Raw genomic sequence first — 19,766 nt, 5'->3', positions numbered from 1 at the left:
GATGGAGAGGGAGAGAGATGGAGAGTTAGAGAGATGGAGAGTGAGAGAGATGGAGAGAGATGGAGGAGTGAGAGAGATGGAGAGTGAGAGAGATGGAGAGTTAGAGAGATGGAGAGAGATGGAGAGGGAGAGAGATGAAGAGCGAGAGAGATGGAGAGTTAGAGAGAGCGAGAGAGATGGAGAGTTAGAGAGAGGGAGGGTAAGAGAGAGGGAGAGAGATGGAGAGTGGGAGAGATGGAGAGGGAGAGAGATGGAGAGGGAGAGAGATGGAGAGGGAGAGAGATGGAGAAGGAGATGGAAAGTGAGATGGAGAGTGAGAGATGGAGCGCGAGAGAGATGGAGAGTGAGAGAGATGGAGAGTGAGAGAGATGGAGAGGGAGAGATGGAGAGTGAGAGAGATGTAGAGTGAGAGAGATGGAGAGGGAGAGAGATGGAGAGGGAGAGAGATGGAGAGAGAGAGAGATGGAGGAGATGGAAAGTGAGAGATGGAGCGCGAGAGAGATAGAGAGGGAGAGAGATGGAGAGGGAGAGAGATGGAGAGCGAGAGAGATGGAGAGCGAGAGAGATGGAGAGTGAGAGAGATGGAGAGTGAGAGAGATGGAGAGATTGAGAGCGAGAGAGATGGAGCGCGAGAGAGATGGAGAGTGAGAGAGATGGAGCGCGAGAGAGATGGAGAGCGAGAGAGATGGAGAGTGAGAGAGATGGAGAGGGAGAGAGATGGAGATGGAAAGTGAGATGGAGAGTGAGAGATGGAGCGTGAGAGAGATGGAGAGTGAGAGAGATGGAGAGGGAGAGAGATGGAGAGGGAGAGATGGAGAGTGAGAGAGATGGAGAGTGAGAGAGATGGAGAGGGAGAGAGATGGAGAGTGAGAGAGATGGAGAGGGAGAGAGATGGAGAGGGAGAGAGATGGAGAGGGAGAGAGATGGAGAGGGAGAGAGATGGAGGAGATGGAAAGTGAGATGGAGAGTGAGAGATGGAGCGCGAGAGAGATGGAGAGGGAGAGAGATGGAGAGGGAGAGAGATGGAGAGCGAGAGAGATGGAGAGCGAGAGAGATGGAGAGTGAGAGAGATGGAGAGTGAGAGAGATGGAGAGATTGAGAGCAAGAGAGATGGAGCGCGAGAGAGATGGAGAGGGAGAGAGATGGAGAGTGAGAGAGATGGAGCGCGAGAGAGATGGAGAGCGAGAGAGATGGAGAGTGAGAGAGATGGAGAGGGAGAGAGATTGAGAGTGAGAGAGATGGAGAGGGAGAGAGATGGAGAGGGAGAGAGATGGAGAGTGAGAGAGATGGAGAGGGAGAGAGATGGAGAGTGAGAGAGATGGAGAGGGAGAGAGATGGAGAGTGAGAGAGATGGAGAGGGAGAGAGATGGAGAGGGATGGAGAGTGAGAGAGATGGAGAGGGAGAGAGATGGAGAGTGAGAGATGGAGCGCGGGAGAGATGGAGAGTGAGAGATGGAAAGGGAGAGAGATGGAGAGTGAGAGAGATGGAGAGAGATGGAGAGTGAGAGAGATGGAGAGTGAGAGAGATGGAGAGAGAGAGAGATGGAGAGGGAGAGAGATGGAGAGGGAGAGAGATGGAGAGGGAGAGAGATATAGAGAGTGAGGGAGAGAGATGGAGATATATAGAGAGTGAGGGAGAGAGATTGAGAGAGATGGAGAGTGAGAGAGATGGAGAGGGAGAGAGATGGAGAGGGAGAGAGATGGAGAGGGGAGAGATGGAGAGGGAGAGAGATATAGAGAGTGAGGGAGAGAGATGGAGATATATAGAGAGTGAGGGAGAGAGATTGAGAGAGATGGAGAGTGAGAGAGATGGAGAGAAAGATTGAGAGAGATATAGAAAGCCAGGGAGAGATGGAGAGGCACACGCTCTTCATCCAGCAGTGGCTCGACCATGACGACGACGATAAGAGCATGGGGAGAGGAGCCACGTGGGTGAGAGATCGCACACAGGTTCGTTTGTACAGATGCACGTTGAACTTCGTCCGCACCGTACGTAGCCAGCCATGCTAATCGGGAAGGACAACAAACTTGACGCACAAAGGAGTTCTAAGGAAATGAGTTTTAAATCTGGATGATGTACGAGTGGGGTTAATCTACGGGTAGACCAACTTGGCTCTGTCATGGCAATGTGGAATGTCCACACCACTTCCCCCCCCCCCCCCCGAGGCGAGACGGAGCCCCAAGACGCTCCGTCTCGCGTATTGCTGCTCGTACCACAACGGCTTCTCACCTACAAAGTGGTACTCCATTTTAACAACCCTTAAAGCAATGTGACGACGATGATGATGATGATGGGCTGAGTTGACCTGTGGCTCGGATTAGAACCCCCTCCCACGTGACCTCGCGCAATGTCGCCCGGGCAACCGCTCTCTAACAGAATATGTATTTATACTGGAGGAATCTGATGAGCTACAAAGCTCTTTTCAACAGATGTGTGTGTGTGATGGTTAGCGCGCTGTGCTACGAACCCGGCGCACCGGTGACGATTATTTGAACCGGTCGTGGGCCTCCCCTAGGTCGACTCAGCCTCAAATGAGTACCTGGTGGCGGTGTGTAAATATCGCCACTGGGGAGACAAAGGCGGCCGGGCGCGGTGCTGGCCACCCACCCCCCTCGTGTGCCGTGCCGGCCTTCATAGGTGCAGCTCGCTAAGAGCACTTGCCCCTACAGTCTGTTACAGGCTACACGGGGGGTGTTTGTGTGGTCCCAAGGTGCACCTTGCCTGGCACAAGTGCCATAGTGACGTCACCGCCACTTTCTGGTTATTGTTGATGATGTGGTTAATGTTGTGGTTGTTGTTGATGTTGTGCTTGATGTTGGTGTTGTGGTTGATGTTGTTGTTGTGGTTGTTGTGCAGGTTCTCACGGCGAGGAAGATCATCGTGTACATGGAGAAGGAGGCATGGCCCGAGTAGAACGACTTCCTGTGGGAGAGGGGAGGGGAGGGAGAGGGGGAGGGAGAGGGGAGGGAGAGGGGAGGGAGAGGGGAGGGGAGGGAGAGGGGAGGGAGAGGGGAGGGAGAGGGGGAGGGGAGGGAGAGGGGGAGGGGAGGGAGAGGGGGAGGGGAGGGAGAGGGGAGGGGAGGGAGAGGGGAGGGAGAGGGGAGGAGAGGGGAGGGAGAGGAGAGGGGAGGGGGAGGGGAGGGAGAGGGGAGGGGAGGGAGAGGGGAGGGAGAGGGGAGGGGGAGGGGAGGGGAGGGAGAGGGGAGGGGAGGGAGAGGGGAGGGAGAGGGGAGGGGGAGGGGAGAGGGGGGGGAGAGGGGAGGGGAGGGAGAGGGGAGGGAGAGGGGAGGGGAGAGGGGAGGGAGAGGGGAGGGAGAGGGGAGGGGGAGGGGAGGGAGAGGGGAGGGAGAGGGGAGGGAGAGGGGAGGGAGAGGGGAGGGGGAGGGGAGGGAGAGGGGAGGGGAGGGGAGGGAGAGGGGGAGGAGAGAGGGGAGGGAGAGGGGAGGGGAGGGAGAGGGAGAGGGGAGGGAGAGGGGGAGGGGGAGGGAGAGGTGAGGGAGAGGGGAGGGGGAGGGAGAGGGGAGGGGAGAGGAGAGGGGGAGGGGAGGGAGAGGGGAGGGAGAGGGGAGGGGGAGGGGAGGGAGAGGGGAGGGAGAGGAGAGGGAGAGGGGAGGGAGAGGGGAGGGGGAGGGAGAGGGGAGGGAGAGGGGAGGGAGGGAGAGGGGAGGGGAGGGAGAGGGGAGAGGGGAGGGAGAGGGGAGGAGAGAGGGGAGGGAGAGGGGAGGGAGGGGGGAGGGAGAGGGGAGGGAGAGGGGAGGGGAGGGAGAGGGGAGGGAGAGGGGAAGGAGAGGGGAGGGGGAGGGGAGAGGGGAGGGAGAGGCAAGGGGAGGGAGAGGGGAGGGGAGGGGGGAGGGAGGGGAGGGGAGGGAGGGAGGGGAGGGAGAGGGGAGGGAGAGGGAGGGGAGGGAGGGGGGTCAGTGACGAGGGGACAATGACGCTGCCCTCTGTGATCACGATCTGTATCCAGTAACACACCGTGCTGCCCCCTGCAACAAACTGTGCAGCTGGTGATGTGTGTGGTGTGTGTAGTGTGTGTGGTGTGTGTGGTGTGTGTGTGGTGTGTGTGTGGTATGTGTGGTGGTGTGTGTGGTTTGTGTGTGGTTGTGTGTGGTGTGTGTGGTGGGTTGTGTGTGGTGTGTGTGTGTGGTGTGTGTGTGGTGGTAGTTGTGTGGGTGTGGTTGTGTGTGAGTGGTGTGTGTGTGTGGTGTGTGTGTGTGGTGTGTGTGGTTGTGTGTGGTGGTGGTGTGTGTGGTGTGTGTGTGTGGTGTGTGTGTGTGGTTGTGTGTGGTGTGAGTGTGTGGTGTGTGTGTGTGTAGTGGTAGTTGTGTGTGTGTGGTTGTGTGTGAGTGGTGGTGTGTGTGGTGTGTGTGTGTGGTGTGTGTGTGTGGTGTGTGTGGTTGTGTGTGGTGGTGGTGTGTGTGGTGGGTTGTGTGTGTGTGTGTGTGGTGATGGTTGTGTGTGTGTGTGTGGTGGTGGTGTGTGTGTGGTGGTAGTGTGTGGTGGTGTGTGTGTGGTGGTAGTGTGTGTGGTGTGTGTGTGGTGTGTGTGGTGTGTGTGTGTGTGTGTGTGGTGTGTGTGGTGGGTGGTGTGTGTGTAGTGGTAGTTGTGTGTGTGTGTGGTTGTGTGTGAGTGGTGGTGTGTGTGGTGGGTTGTGTGTGTGTGGTGATGGTTGTGTGTGTGTGGTGGTGTGTGTGTGGTGGTAGTGTGTGGTGGGTGTGTAGTGGTGTGTGTGTGGTGGTAGTGAGTGGTGGTGTGTGCGGTGGTGTGTGTGTGGTGATATGTGTGAGTAGTGTATGGTGGTCCATGTAGGGGGAGCAATCGTGTAGTGGTCAGCGCGAGACGGCTATCTAAACCATTGCTGGGGCTCCCCTAGGTCGACTCGGCCTCAAATGAGTACATGGGTTCGGTGCGTAAAAAAAAACACCGCCACTGGGAGACAAAGGCGGTCGGGCGTGGTTCAGGCCACCCCACCCCCTCGTGTACCGTGCCGGCCTTCATAGGTGCTCGCTAACAGCACTTGCCCCAACAGTCTGTTAAGGCTACACTGGTGGGGTGGGGAGCTTTGTCTTGTTGTGGTGGAAGGAGGGACAAAAAATTCCGTTCACTGAGAAGGAATCTTGGTGACCACGTGACCCCCGCGCGGGCTTGGAGGGGGGGCATTGGCACGATCGTCCAGGGATGACGCAACCAGACGGCCAGCCACGGAAGGGGGAAACCCCCCCACCCCCCCACGTCCACTCTCCTCCTCCGACTTCCCTCACCGCCTCCAGCACCATCGGCAAACCCCTCCAGCCAACAGCCAGAAGCGGCGCTCGCAATCTCTTCAAGATCGCTCAACGCAGACGGCGCCGGTGCGCTGATCGAGATTCGTGCGCCGTGCAGGGCAGCAGCAGCAGCAGGGCAGCAGCAGCAGGGCAGCAGCAGGAGGGCAGCAGCAGCAGGGCAGCAGAGCAGCAGTAGCAGGGCAGCAGCAGGAGGGCAGCAGCGGCAGGAGGGCAGCAGCGGCAGGAGAGCAGCAGCAGCAGGGCAGCAGCGGCAGGAGGGCAGCAGCGGCAGAGCAGCAGTGGCAGGGCAGCAGCAGGAGGGCAGCGGCGGCAGGGCAGCAGCAGGAGGGCAGCAGCAGGGCAGCAACGGCAGCAGGGCAGCAGCAGCAGGGCAGCAGAGCAGCGGCAGAGCAGCAGTGGCAGGGCAGCGGCAGGAGGAGGGCAGCAGAGCAGCAGCAGGAGGGCAGCAGCGGCAGGAGGGCAGCAGCGGCAGGAGGGCAGCGAGCCAGAGGGATTTAGAAGCATGTGAAATGTTTTGGGTGAGTGGATGGGAGACGCGGGTGGGATTCCGCTCGGCGTGGATGTGGCTTGGAGAGGTGAATGCCATGGATGGGGGTACGGCGGTGCATGGATGGAGGGAAGGATCGATGGGAGGAGGGGAGGGATTCCGCCTCAGTCACAGACGGATTGAGAGATCAATGTACGGAGGCGTGAATATGTGGAGGGAGGGATTCATGGGTGCGAGCGAAGGGAAGGGGGAGAGGGGTGGAGGGAAAGATTCCACTTGAGTTGGAGATGGATGGAGAGATTAGTGTTACGCACGGATGAATGTTTGGAGGGAGGGATGGATGATGGATGCGAGCGAAGGGGTGGTGAAGGCAAAGATTCCACTCGAGTTACAGACGGGACGGACGGTCGAGAGACGATGGCTGGGTGGATTGTGCTCGAGATGGCGAGCTGGGACGGTGGGGTGAGGGAGGATACTCCAAGAGGGAAGGAGAAGGAGGAGGAAGGGGGGTGGGTGATGCAGAGCGGAGCGAGGCCGCTTGCCCCATCGGTCGTTATCGTTTACCCATCTGGAGGCCAGGCCAGAGTCCACTGTTTCCGACGCTCTTGAGAGGGGCCACGCAAATTTTTGGCACGGGTCTGGCCACGGGTTCCGGGAGCGCAGCCGGTGGCGTCCCGGCAGTCACCTCTGGTGGAGTCTGTGTCCGGTGACCTCCTGCCAGCAGCTGAGCCTTCGACGCTTCAAGCGAGCCACCCAATCCCTCCCCCCGCACCCCGCGCCCCCCACCCACCCACCACAACAACAACAACCACCGTTCGCCACCGAGCGGCCGCGATGTCACCACGGCGCTTGTGCCAGGCTAGGTGCACCACAAAGTGCTGTTAGCGAGCAGCACCTGTGAAGGCCGGCACGGCACACGAGGCGGTGGGTGGCCAGCGCCGCGCCCGCCGCCTCTGTCTCTCCCCGGTGGCGACGTTTACTACGCACCGCGCCAGCTACTCATTTGAAGCCGATTCGACCTAGGGGAGGCCAGGACCGGTTCAGATAATCGCCACCGGTGTTGGCCGTGAGCGGAAATCGAACTCGGGTCGCCGGGTTCGAAGAACCGCTACACCACCACTCCCCCCACCAACGCACACGCACGCACACGCACGCACGCACGCGCACGCACACGCACGCGCGTGCACCTGGCTTCTCGGATGACGTGCGGCTCCCCCGTGCACACCTCCACCTGCACGTAGTTGGGGCCGCCCACGCGGGCGCCGCACTCGCCCCACAGCGCCGTCGCGTGGGGCGGCACACATCGAGGAAGTGCGGCCGCAGGCGCCCGATGCTGAACTTGGCCGTCTCGGTCAGCGCCTGGCTCAGGGCGGCCCCCAGCAGGAAGCTGCCGATGCGTGCGTAGAGCGCGGCCGCGAGGGGGTCCCGTAGGGGGCCCCCGCTATCGCCGGGGGCCGGCGATGGCGGAGGCGGCGGACGAGGAGGAGGAGGAGGAGCACGGGCGATCACCTCCGTAACGGACGCTCACAAACTCTCCCCACGCAATCTGGTGTTGGGTGTGGGGGTGGTGGCAGAGGAGGAGGGGAGGGAGAGGGGAGGGATTGAGGAGAGGATGGAGATTGGGGAGAGATTGGGGAGTCGGCACGTTGCCTAGCCGGGCTACCGCTGCTCCCATGGTGGTGGGTGGCGGGGGTGGTGCTGAGGGTCCCAGTGGCGGTGAGGGTCACGCCGAGCAGGGCCAAGGCTGAAGTTCACGGCCACGACAGTGCCGCTGCTCTTGGCGCCGTCCTGACAGCGTCACAGTGGCTAGGAGATGTTGACTACCTCGCCTGGTATGCAGGAGGTCGTGGGTTCCATCCCTGGACACTGATGTCTATGTAGGTGTCTGTGTGTGTGTCTCTCTCTCATCATCATCACGGTGGCTAGGAGATGTTAACTACCTCGCCTGGTGTGCCGGAGGTCGTGGGTTCTATCCCTGGACACTGATGTCTATGTAGGTGTCTGTGTGGGTCTCTCTCTTTCATCATCATCATCATCACGGTGGCTAGGAGATGTTAACTACCTCGCCTGGTATGCCGGAGGTCGTGGGTTCGAACCCGACCCTGACGCCTGCTGCTGTATATTTGGAGTTTGTGGTGTCTCTCTCATCATCATCACGGTGGCTAGGAGATGTTAACTACCTCGCCTGGCATACAGGAGGTCGTGGATGCGACCCTGACCCTGACAATGCCTGCTGCTGCTGTATATTTGGAGTTTGCATCTCTCATCATCTTCATCATCACGGTGGCTAGGAGATGTTAACTACCTCGCCTGGTATACCGGAGGTCGTGGGTTCGAACCCGACCCTGACGCCTGCTGCTGCTGTATATTTGGAGTTTGCGGTGTCTCTCTCCTCGTGGTCGTGTGGATTTTTCTCCGGGTCCGTCGGTTTTTCCCTCCGCGTTATGAAAACAACGTCACGCGTCTGGAGCATTTGGATGTTTTACATTTCCACGTGATAAGCCACTTCGTCGAGCTATCATTTGTGGCCAGGTTGCTTCTGATAAAGAGCTGTACAGCGGAGTGGGACGGTCACCGCACCGCGCGCTTTCAAATGCGCCTCTGCGACCGTCTGGAACGTTCTTCCTTCCGATATGAGCAAGTCACTTTTAAATCATCTCGATTGAAACTCATTTCTTAGAACTGCTTGTTGTGTTTAGTTGTCATTCCCCCCCCCCCCCCCCACGACCGATTAGCACGGTTGGCTACGTACGGTTGCGAAAGAAGTTCAACGTGGACACAACCTCGGGCCGGCCTCGAACGCCGGCGCCAGAGATAGCGCCAGCGCTCGGGGGCTTGCGCTCCGTTGGTGGGGCAGGGCAGGGCGAAGGTCGCTGCGGTCCAACTCACGCTGAGCAGGGCGAGGCTGAACCCCACGGCCATGAGCGTGCCGCTGCTGATGGTGCTGTCGCGGTACGGGTACGCGATGGTGGCGTCGTCGCAGAAGAAGCCGCGTTGGAACGGCGCCGCGCCCGACAGGTAGAGCACGGCCACCGGCAGGAACGCTGGCGGAGGGGAGGGAGGAGGGAGGAGGAGGGGGGGAGGAGGAGGAAGAGGGAGGGAGGAGAGGAGGGAGGGGGAGGAGGAGGAGGAGGACGGGGAGGAGGAAGGGGAGGGGGAGGAGGAGGAGGAGGGGGAGGAGGAAGAGGAGGAGGAGGGGGAGGAGAAAGAGGAGGAGGAGGAGGGGGAGGAGGAGGGGGAGGAGGAAGAGGAGGAGGAGGAGGGGGGGGAGGAGGAGGAGGAGGAGGAGGAGGAGAAGAGGAGGGGGAGGAGGAAGAGGAGGAGGAAGGAGGAGAAGAAGGAAGAGGAGGAGGAGGGGGAGGAGGAGGAGGGGGAGGTGGAGGAAGGAGGGGGCGAGGAGACATCGTGGTCGTCATTTTTGTTGTGCGATCAAAAAATAAAAACATTTCGCTCCGCTAAACAAACAAAAAAAATCGCTCGACCGGGATGATTACACGGCGCCAATTGTCGAGTTTCGAGTCGACTGTTGTTGTTGTTTGTTGTTATTTTTTGTGTACGTGGGAACCACGGCGCCAGGGGGAACTCGGCGGAACGGGCACGGAAGCGTTCCCTCGTTTGCGAGAGTCGCTCAGCGAGATGGCAAGAAGCAAGTAAAGTTCCAGCGACGAATAGCGACGATGATGATGATGCACATCACGGGACCTCCCTTGCCGCTTTCAAAATATCAGAAAAGGTTTTTACCCTCTCTGGCAATAAAACAGTTCGTGTTAAGGTGTTAACACACCAAACTGAAACGTTGTGCAAGGAATCCTGTCGCTTTGCATCGACCACACAGACTCGTGTTGAGCATGCAAACAAGCTACAATGCTCTGGTAGTATATGATGATGGCTTTGTCTTTGAAACGTATTGGTCCCCACCAGAGACGGCTTTTTTTAGAGCCTCGTCTCAACGGTGTGAGACCAGAGGACAACGCCATCATATCCTACCCAAGCATGTGTTTTTTTATGTTTGCATGTTCACCAAGAGTCTGTGTGGTCAATGCCAGCGAAAGGATTCCTCGCGAAATGTTTCATTTCGGCTTGTTAACATCTTAACACAAACTGTTTTATTGCAGGAAGGGTAAAAACCTTTTCTTACACAGTGATTGAAATGTAAACTCACAATGCGGCATTCCATCCTAGGATTTCCCCCCCCCCCAAATGTGCAATGCATGAAACAAAAACAGAACCGGGGGGGGGGGGGTGTGGAAGTTCAAAGCAGACTTGAATCTATCTGTGAATTCAAATCGAGAATAAAGCAGCGGCGTTATCGCCCCCCCTACTGAACTGGAACGCGTCCATTGCCAGGCCAGGTGCTGAGTCGCCTTTGTCCGCACGGGGGACAGCTCCCGCTGGGAGTGCCCCATCACCAGGCAGCCAGCCGTCACTGGGGATGATGATACATCCATCCATCTAGCTATCATCAGCTCCACATGACTCCCCAGGGTACCTGTGGGAAAAGGCGACTGCGGTTGCCCGAATGGTTATTCTGAGAACATGGCCATGAGCACGTGGGATTTCCACCACTGGTCCGTGGCCTCGAATGTCCCAAGCTCACGTGGCAATTGTGAGCACAGGGACCCTTCGGCTTGGAGTGCTCGCCGGATCGTGAATGTGTGCGAGTGGGCCTTCGTAAGTGCTCGCTAGCAGCACTTGTCCCAACTGTCCGTTCAGGCTATACGGGGGATCTTTCTGTGTGCGGCAGGGTGCGGTTTACGGTTAAACCAACATTTTGTCATTCTCAGAGCTGGAATGTTGCCAAATTTATGTGAAATCACGAATTTAGTGCGAAGGGGTTGTCTGTTGGTAGTGTTGGTGGTGTTGGTGGTGGTAGTGTTGGTGGTGTTGGTAGTGTCGGTGTTGGTGGTGGTAGTGTTGGTGGTGGTGGTAGTGTTGGTGGTAGCGTTGGTGGTGGTAGTGTTGGTGGTAGTGTTGGTGGTGGTTGTGTTGGTGGTAGTGTTGGTGGTGATGGTGTTGGTAGTGGTGGTGTTGGTGGTGGTAGTGTCGGTGGTAGTGGGTGGTGGTAGTGTTGGTGGTGGTGGTAGTGGTGGTGGTAGTGTTGGTGGTAGTGTTGATGGTGGTGGTAGTGTTGGTGGTGGTGGTAGTGTTGGTGGTGTAGTGTAGGAATTGTTTTGTTTTTTACCTACGTGACTTTACCGAATAGAACCAAAGAGTATGGATCCTTGCAGTCACGAAAGCTTCAAATCTAGAAAGGTGGTGGTAGTGTTGGTGGTGGTGGTGGTGGTAGTGTTGGTGGTGGTGGTAGTGTTGATGGTAGTAGTGTTGGTGGTGATGGTGGTGGTGGTAGTATTGGTGATGTTGCTGTAGTGCAGTCCATTGGTGACAGGGCCGAGAATCCATCACTCCACTGAAGAACCCAGTCTACTAAAAAAAAAATCACTCAATGTGGGATCCACGCATAGCAAACAATGCCTCCTACTGCGAAAAACCTAGCAGGGCCTCTCCTGACAAAGATTCATGCCTGAGGCTTTCCAGTGGTCAATAAACTCGGTGGTTACAATAACAGCAGTTCATCGCACACAGTGGCTGTAACCCGGTCGCGAACCCAGCTCAAGGTCTTTGACCCCTGACCCGCTTGGCCCTTCTCTACGAGTCCGTGGGCCAGAGGGGGCAGGACATCACTGTGGCGGGTAAACTCAATGACTCGCGTGGCCGATGCGAGTGAATTGGCAAGCCGCCACCTCCCCTTTTCAAGTGGCTCTTCCACAAAGCCACCGTTGTGGTGATTGGTCCCGCACGGAGGAACAAAGGCAAGGGCAGTGATTGGCCCGCACGGAGGAACGGGAGCAAGGGCAGTGATTGGCCCGCACGGAGGAACGGGAGCAAGGGCAGTGATTGGCCCGCACAGAGGAACGGGAGCCAGGGGCAGTGATTGTCACCTCTGGGTAGAGGAACGGGAGCCAGGGGCAGTGATTGTGACCTCTGGGTGGAGGAACGGGAGCCAGGGGCAGTGATTGTCACCTCTGGGTGGAGGAACGCGAGCCAGGGGCAGTGATTGTGACCTCTGGGTGGAGGAACGGGAGCCAGGGGCAGTGATTGTGACCTCTGGGTGGAGGAACGGGAGCCAGAGGCAGTGATTGTCACCTCTGGGTGGAGGCACTAAACAGCAGTGAGCTACACTGCGGGTGCGGCCTTGGCAGTAGGCGACGTTCCGCCCATTCTTCGCAGGAAGTAGAGAGGGCGGAGAGGTTTCGAAATTTTAATTTTTTCGGAACGGTGAAGTATCCCTGGACGATCCACGCTACTCTGTTTGCTCATAGTAGAGGAGGGGGTATTTGGGGAATATCGCGTCAATATATAAATGTGTCGTGAAACCCGCCACCACCCGACACAGCCAATTAGTGAGGTCTGTCATCATGCTGTCGTCTGTCGTGGTAATTCCTGGCCGAACTTCGTAGTAGACGTGCCAATGCTGCAGTGGGTTTCACTCTCCAACACGCAGCCCGTGTGGTGCTCTACTAGTAACGAATTTGGCCACGTTATTTTGTTTACGTGACAAACCCCTTACTAAATTGGGTGGTGGTGGGTTGAACGACACATTTATATACGTACGTGATCTAACCCAACAAACCACACCGCACCCCCCCCCCCTAATATGGGTAATATTGGTCGCGAAAGCCCCCTCCTAAGTGCTGCTCTGTTTGCGTTGGCACGAGACGTCGCATAAACTCGAATGGTCATCGTCGTTGTTGTTGTTGCCACTGTTGTTGTTATAATGACGCATGGCCGACAGAGGCCCCCTAACCTCTCACCCCGGTATCGAGCACGGCTTCCCATCACCGCCTCCCTAATTTGAGCCTCACTCCAGTTAGCTGCGTAGAACTCGACCTACAACTACGTAGAACTCGACCTACAACTACGTAGAACTCGACCTACAACTACGTAGAACTCGACCTACAACTACGTAGACTCGACCTACAACTACGTAGAACTCGACCTACAACTACGTAGAACTCGACCTACACCTACGTAGAACTCGACCTACAACTACGTAGAACTCGACCTACAACTACGTAGACTCGACCTACAACTACGTAGAACTCGACCTACAACTACGTAGAACTCGACCTACACCTACGTAGACTCGACCTACAACTACGTAGAACTCGACCTACAACTACGTAGACTCGACCTACAACTACGTAGAACTCGACCTTCAGCTACGTAGAACTCGACCTACAACTACGTAGAACTCGACCTACAACTACGTAGAACTCGACCTACAACTACGTAGAACTCGACCTACAACTACGTAGAACTCGACCTTCAACTACGTAGAACTCGACCTACAACTACGTAGAACTCGACCTACAACTACGTAGAACTCGACCTACAACTACGTAGAACTCGACCTCCAACTACGTAGAACTCGACCTACAACTACGTAGAACTCGACCTACAACTACGTAGAACTCGACCTTCAACTACGTAGAACTCGACCTTCAGCTACGTAGAACTCGACCTACAACTACGTAGAACTCGACCTACAACTACGTAGACTCCACCTACAACCACGCCAACTCCCGTCACAGGAGCGTGGAGTTTCCACCACCGGCACCAGCGTGAATTGTCAGCAGGCGATGAGCACAGCGGCGTACAGCGGCGACGATATCAGCTCAAAGTCGGTGGGGGGGGGCGGCAATTCGGCATCAAGTGGAGCCCCCCCAACGTTCCATTTGTCTACTTTGGCACGGTCGCATCTCGAGGCTATTCTGCATCGCGACGCCTCCTGGCCTCATCACCTCGTTCAGCTCACGGGTCTCAAACGTCTGACGCCGGCAGTGGCGCGCTCCGTCTGAACAAAACGCAGGCAGCAACAGCTCCGTCGTGGTTTTCGCCTCTTTGCGATGCAGCTGATGGCGCATCCAGTCAAATAAATATCCCGGAAACGGAGTTCCATGCGAAAGCATCCTCGTAAATATTTGCCCTTTTACACCGCTGTTGTTGAATACAAATATCCTGGGGGGGGGGGGGGGGAGGGGGGGCAACTCGTAGCTTTGGCCACCAGGGGGGGCCGAGGCACCCCCCCCTGCCTGCCCCCCCCCTCAACTCGTCACGCCACTACTGGATGAGCTCCAATGCCCTCAATGCATCCTTTGAGCGTGCAGGAAATCACTTTGACCTTTGACTTGCAACATTCTCCCGACTAAAGAGAGAGAGACGCTCCAGTTAAAGTTACAAAGACGAAGGACCCCCGTGTAGCCTTTAACGGGCCACTGGGGCAAGTGCTGTTCGCGAGCAGCAGCACCCCATTGAGGCCAACGCCGCGCCCGGCCGCCTTTGTCTCCCCAGTGGCGATGCTTACATACGCACGCCACCAGCTACTTAATTGAGACCGAGTCGACCTAGGGGAAGGCCTAACAGGACCGGTTCACGTAATGGTCACCCGTGTTCGCCGTGAGCGGGACTCGAACTCGGGTCGCCGGGTTCGTCTCGCACAGGGAGAGTTCGTCTGAGAATGCGGGAGGTCGGCGATTGGGCTTCAGGAACTCGAGACAACTCCTAAGAGTTGGGGAAGTCAGAGTGTCGCCCGAATCCGGTGCCAGTGGTGGAGACTTCACAGTTCCTGTGGCAGGGGCTATTGCTTTGGACATCATCTGTGAAGAAAAGAGCTTCATAGCTCATCAGATTTCTCCTGCAGTCTAAACAAAGATTCTGATTGTGCATCGTTAATTTGTGACGGGAGTTCGCAGGGCCATGAATGCAAGTGAGCATTTCTCATCTTTTGCCTGCATCTCCCTCCCTTCTCTCATCTCACGACATCGCTTATCTCCCGTCTACATCTCTCATCTCGTCTCACTCGGATGGGGGGGGGTTAAACATTTAAGGGGGGGGGGCCTGGGGGAGGCGAGAGGGGGGGGGCCTGGGGGGGGCCCTCCCCCCAATGCATCAGGACCACGACCGCCGCCAGCGATTGGCCCGTGGCTCTGTTTATCCGAGGGGGTAATTAATTCGCGTGTCACGTGTAATTGGCGGTGTGTTTATTTGTGTGAGATCATGCAATTATCTTGGGAGCCGAAACCCCTCCTCCCCATCACCCCCCCACCACCACCACCCATCACCCCCACCACCACCACCACCACCGCCCCCACCACCCCCACCATCACCCCCCCACCACCACCCACCACCCCCACCATCACCCCCCGCACCACCACCACCCCCTCCACCCCCTCCACCACCACCACCCCCACCACCCCCACCATCACCCCCCCACCACCACCCATCACCCCCACCACCACCATCCCCACCACCACCCCCACCCCCACCACCACCCCCTCCACCACCACCCCCACCACCCCCACCACCTCCACCACCACCTCCACCACCACCGCCCCCACCACCCCCACCATCACCCCCCCACCACCACCACCACCATCCCCACCACCACCCCCCACCCCCACCACCACCCCCACCACCCCCACCACTACCCCCACTACCCCCTCCACCACCACCCCCACCACCCCCACCCCCTCCACCACCACCACCCCCACCACCACCACCACCCCCTCCACCACCACCACTCCCACCACCACCCCCACCACCCCCGCCACAGTCACAGTAAGTGGAGGACGATGTGCGAATTGGGTGAAAAGCACGAAGACAAAGATGAAATCCCCCCCCACACACCCCGTATAGCCTTCAACGGAATCGGGGGCAAGTGCGGTTGGCATTTATTGCCGCTGGGAGGCACGGCTCACGAGGGATCGGTGGCCATGAGCAACCACGCCCGACCGCCTTTGTCTCCCCCTGATTGTATTGCATCGTTTGTGGCTGAGTCGACCCAGGGCAGGCCCAGGACCGGTTCAAAAGACAGCCAGCGCACCGATGCTGGCTTCGTGGGTGGGAATCGAACTCGGACCGCCGGGTTATGCGGCGCAGCGCGCTAACTGCTGCGCCACCGCTCCCCACGCGTGCGCGTTGGCATTCGCACGGTGACACACGTGGAACACACGTGGGACACACGCGGGACACACGTGGACATATAAAGCTCCACCGTATAGACTTAACCAGGCTCTGTTTGGCCGAGTTCTGTGAGCGAGGAGCAGGGCACGCGATGGGGTGGGTGGCTGTGACCAGCACCACGCCCCACACACGCGCACAAAAGACAAAGATCCCCCGTGTAGCCTGTAACAGACTGTATGGGCAAGTGCTGTTAGCGAGCGCCTATGCAGGCCAGCACGGCACACGAGGGGGTGGGTGGCCAACACCACGCCCGGCCGCCTTTGTCTCCCCAGTGGCGATGTTTACTACACACCGCACCAGGTACTCATTTGAGGCTGAGTCGACCTAGGAGAGGCCCAGCACCGGTTCAGATTAATCGTCACTGTGGTGTTGGCCGTGAGCGGGAATCGAACGCTCGTCGCCGGGTTCGTAGCGCAGCGTAGCGCTAACCGCTACCCCACCGCTCCCCACACAGACACAAAGACACACACATACACATACACACAGACACACACACAGACACACGCAGACACACACAGACACACACAGACACACATACAAACACAGACACACAGACACAAAAAAGACAAAGATCCCCCATATGGCCTTAACAGACTGTTGGGGCAAGTGCTGTTAGCGAGCACCTATGAAGGCCGGAACGGTACACGAGGGGGTGGGTGGCCAGCACCACGCCCGACCGCCTTTGTCTCCCCAGTGGCGATGTTTACACACCACACACTCATTTGAGGCTGAGTCGACCTAGGGGAGGCCCGGGACCGGTTCAGATAATCGTCACTGGTGTTGGCCGTGAGCGGGAATCGAACCCGGGTCGCCAGGTTCATAGCGCAGCGCACTAATCGCTACACTACCGCTCCCCTTCACAGGCACACACACATACACACAGACACACACAGACACACACACAGACACACACACATACAGACACACACATACACACTTGCACAAACGTTGACATTCACAGATTGGCACACGTGCAACACACATGTGGACGTAATACTGTGCACAGTTACACATTCACACGTGCACACACACACATACTGGCGTGTACACAATTGCGCACGTGTACAAAGACAAAGATCCCCCGTGTAGCCTGTAACAGACTGTTGGGGCAAGTGCTGTTAGCGAGCACCTATGACGGCTGGAACGGCACACGAGGGGGTGGGTGGCCAGCACCACGCCCGGCCGCCTTTATCTCCCCAGTGGCGATGTTAACACACCGTTCCGGGTACTCGTTTGAGGCTGAGTCGACCTAGGGGAGGGCTCAGGAAGGTTCCGATATAATTCTATCCGCGAATCGAACGCATTTACATGTTGCATAGGTTCGCAGGGAGTACGCTAATCACTGCGCCACCGCTCCTCGCACACACACACACACACCTCACACTATACATACGTACACACACACACATCTACCGGATTATAAGACGCATCTTCAACCTTTGCTTAAATATCGAGGGAGCTGCGTGCGTCTTATGAGCAGGGTGAGACGACACGCATTGCTTCATCGGGATGTTGTGGCCATGGATTCCATGGGTAGTGGGAGTTTGGCCTCATGGGTGCGGGGCTGACAAGTTCCGCACAGATAGATTCAGGAAAACACTGTCACCTCCTGGCCAGCTCGCAGGCCTCGCCGCCGACACCAGCTGCTGTGCCGGGGCAGTCGGCCAATCCGAGCGTTAACCCGAATCGACGTTTGCTTAGCTTCCGAGACACGAGTTTCAGAGTGATTTGGTTGTACACCTGCAACACCACCACCATAATGCGTACAACATTACACGGACATGTTTTTTTGTTGTGTTTGTTTACAATCTACCGCGAGCCCGAAGTGCCCTCCCCACGCCGTGTTCGGGTGTCGTTTGACCATACTTCACCGCAAGGCCGTAGCCATGGAGTCAACATTGGGGGGGGGGACCAAATCTTCCAGGGAGTCTGGGGGTCACCCCCACCCCCCCCCCCCAGAAAAAAATCTAAATTTTAAAACAAATTTCCTGCCATTTTCTGCCTAAAATATATATTTAAAAAAATCACTAGCACATAGGATGGACTTTATATTTATGTTTAACAATAATGTCTAATAGTGTATTGTATTACATTGCTCTGTTTTTTATTTTTTTACTTTTCTTGTTTCATTGTATGTAATGGCAGAGATTAGGGATTAATAAAGTACAACCGTAACCACAATCATATAAACAGAAATCTATTCTATACCAATATATTGGGGGGGAGGGGTGTGTGTCCCCCAATATATATCATAATTACGGCCTTGAGCCGGTCAATACATTTGCCGCCGTGTGCACGTCGCGTTCTGGACACTCATCCGAAGCCCAAGTCGACATTGGGGAGAGCCCCAAGGCGCTGTTCAAAGATATTCGCCCACGACGTTCACAAATTCAGGTCGCCGGGTTCAAAGCCGCAGTGCGCTGACCGCTGCGCCACCGCTCCCCGCGCGCACACACGTGCACGCGCACACACGTGCACGCGCACACGCCTGTGTGTATGCGTGTGTGAAGACTGTTTGCACTCACCCAGGAAGATGCAGAACACGTCCGCGCAGATGGTGGCAGCAGTTCTGGCCAAAGTCATCTTGCTCACCATTTAAATCTCCCGAACGGATCAGAGACAACTCCCAGCACACACGGCAGCTGCTCACGCTGCTACCAGCACTAGCAGCAGACACTAACACTGCCACCAGCACTAGCAGCATATACTAACACTGCCACCAGCACTAGCAGCATATACTAACACTACCACCAGCACTAACAGCAGATTCTAACACGACTACCAGCACTAGCAGCAGACACTAACACTGCCACCAGCACTAGCAGCATATACTAACACTGCCACCAGCACTAGCAGCATATACTAACACTACCACCAGCAATAACAGCAGATTCTAACACGACTACCAGCACTAACATCAGATTCTAACACTACTACCAGCACTAACAGCAGATACTAACACTACTACCAGCACTAACAGCAGATACTAACACTACTACTGTACCAGCACTATCAGCAGATACTAACACTACTACCAGCACTAACAGCAGATACTAACACTACTACTTAACCAGCACCAGCTACTAATACTACGACCAACAGGCGCATCAACAGATACTAACACTACTACTGTACCAGCACTATCAGCAGATACTAACACCACTACCAGCACTAACAGCAGATACTAACACTACCACCAGCGCTATCAGCAGATACTAACACTACTACCAGCACTAACAGCAGATACTAACACTACCACCAGCGCTATCAGCAAATACTAACACTGCCACCAGCACTAACAGCAGACACTGACACTTCTACCAGCACTAGCAGCATATACTAACACTGCCACCAGCACTAACAGCAGATTTTAACACTACCACCAGCGCTAACAGCAAATACTAACAATACTACCAGCACTAACAGCAGATACTAACACTACTACTAGCAGCGCAATATGCTAGCATTAGCAACAGCGGTAGACTCGCCACCAGCAGAAGTGATGGTTCACTTTGGTGTTCAAAGCTGTTGGTATTGCCCTTGCTGCTGCTGCTGCCGGTTATTGACAGCAAATTCTCAAGTCGAGAAGAGCCAGAGTGGCTCCGCGTGGCTCCGCAACACGAAAGTTCGCATGCGATGATGATTGCTGGCGTCGACGACACGGTGATAACGAAGAGCTACGAGCCGATGTGAAGCTCCCCTCCTCGTCGACCCTCGTCACCGCGAGCTGTCGGACAAGTGTTGAGTGGCTATGGTGGCAAGAAGAGGAGGAGGGAGAGTAGAAACGCCACCGCTAAGGACTTGACCACGAGCCGCTATGTTGGATGGAGGTGATGCCGCCCGCTATATTGAGGCCATCTCGCGCTCGCCTCTGGTGTGTGTCACTCCGTGTGGGCCGGTCGTGCACATGAAGGAAAAGGGGGTGGGTTGGAGACGGGTGAGAGGGATTGGATTGTGTTTGGCTGGTTCG

General features: G+C 56.7%; 1 pseudogene; it reads right to left on the bottom strand.

Moving 5' to 3' along the window:
* The window catches only part of LOC116942108 (phospholipid phosphatase 2-like), a 23,859-nt pseudogene extending 4,134 nt beyond the window's left edge, over positions 1-19,725 (bottom strand).
* Between the last annotated feature and the right edge of the window lie 41 nt (positions 19,726-19,766).

The sequence above is a fragment of the Petromyzon marinus genome, chromosome 1, assembly GCF_048934315.1.
Source record: "Petromyzon marinus isolate PM22_M1 ecotype Great Lakes invasive population chromosome 1, UKy_Petmar_22M1.pri1.0, whole genome shotgun sequence".
Lineage (NCBI taxonomy): Eukaryota > Metazoa > Chordata > Hyperoartia > Petromyzontiformes > Petromyzontidae > Petromyzon > Petromyzon marinus.
Note: the sequence above shows the minus strand (reverse complement) of the source record. Positions and strands in the feature narration are given on the sequence as shown.